Source organism: Lynx canadensis, chromosome C1 (genome assembly GCF_007474595.2).
Source record: "Lynx canadensis isolate LIC74 chromosome C1, mLynCan4.pri.v2, whole genome shotgun sequence".
Taxonomy (NCBI): Eukaryota; Metazoa; Chordata; class Mammalia; order Carnivora; family Felidae; genus Lynx; species Lynx canadensis.
The window spans coordinates 109,362,227-109,363,821 of record NC_044310.1 but is presented as its reverse complement, the minus strand read 5'-3'; positions in this window follow the sequence as shown (position 1 = coordinate 109,363,821).

The window sequence follows — 1,595 nt, the reverse complement described above, 5'->3', positions numbered from 1 at the left end:
TATTTGTCTCAAGATATTTTTTACTTCCTTCTGATTTTTTTCTTTTACTCATTGGCTGTACCTCAGAATGTTAACTTCTGCATATAAGTAACACATATTACCAGTTTTCTTCCTGTTATTGATTTCTAGTTTCATACTATTGTGATTAGAGAGGATATGCCAAATTTTCAATCTTCTTAAATTTGTTAAGATTTCTTCCGTAGCCTAACATAGAATATGTCGTGAAGAATGTTCTCTGTGCACTTGATAAGAATGTGTATTCTGTGGAATGCTCTGTATATTCTGTATTCTGTCCAATATGTTCAAGCCTAAAATTTTCTCATTTATATTCTATCTGGACTATGTACCAATTGTCAAAAGTGAGGTATTAATCCCTGTTATTGTGTTGTTTTCTATTTTCCTTTTCAAATTGTTATTTGCTTAATATATTTAAATGCTTGATATTGAGTGCATACACACTTAGAATTGTCAAATTCTCTTGATTATTTGCTACCTTTGTCATTATATAATAACTTTCTTTGTCTCTTGTCATTTTTTAATTTATTTTGCCTGATAAAAGTATAACCACTCTCTCTCTCAGTTTTCATCTGTGTAGAATATTGCTTTGCATCCCTTCACCTTAAAGCTGAAGTGAGTCTCTTGTAGGTAATCTCTTGCCTTTTTTAAATTCCATTCACCCAATTCTATGTCTTTTGATTGGATAATTTAATCTACTTAATTTAATGTGATTATTGACAGGTGAGGACTTACTCTCCCCATCTTAATTGTTCTCTGACTTTTATAATTCCTTTCTTTCTTCCTCTTTTGTGTCTTTCTTCGTAATTTGATTATTTCCGTAGTGATAATGCTTTGATTCTTTTTTCTTTATCTTTTATTTATCTACAAGTTTTTTCTATCATTACCATGAAGCTTACATAAAATATCTTAAACTCATAACAATCTATTTTAAGCTGATAATTTCAACTACATAAAAAACTTTGCCTTTATTCTCACTCATTATTTATTTATTTAATGAATATAATTTATTGTCAAATTGGCTTAATACAACACCCAGTGCTCATCCCAACAAGTGTCCTCCTCAATGCCCATAATCCATTCCCTCTACCCCACCCCCCCACCCTTAGTTTGTTCTCTGTATTTCATAGTCTCTTGTGGTTTGCCTCTCTCCCTCTCTGTTTGTATCTATTTTTCCCCCTTCCCTTCCTCCATGGTCTTCTGTTCAGTTTCTCAAGATCCACATATGAGTGAAAACATACGATATCTGTCTTTCTCTGACTGACTTATTTCACTCTCTCTCTCCATATTTTATGTTTTTGGTGTCAAAATTTACATCTTTAATATTGTGTGTCTATTTTTTAAAGTTTATTTATTTTGAGAGAGAGTTGGGGGGCAGGGGGGAGAGGCAGAGAGAGTGGAAGAGAGAATCCAAAGCCCTGAATTAGGCTCCATGCTGACAATGCAGAGCCTTATGTAGGGCTCAGTCTCATGAACCATGAGATCATAACCTGAGCCAAAATCAAAAGTCTGATGCTTAACCAACTGAGTCACCCAGACACTATATTGTATATCTATTAAAAAATTATTGTAGCTAAACT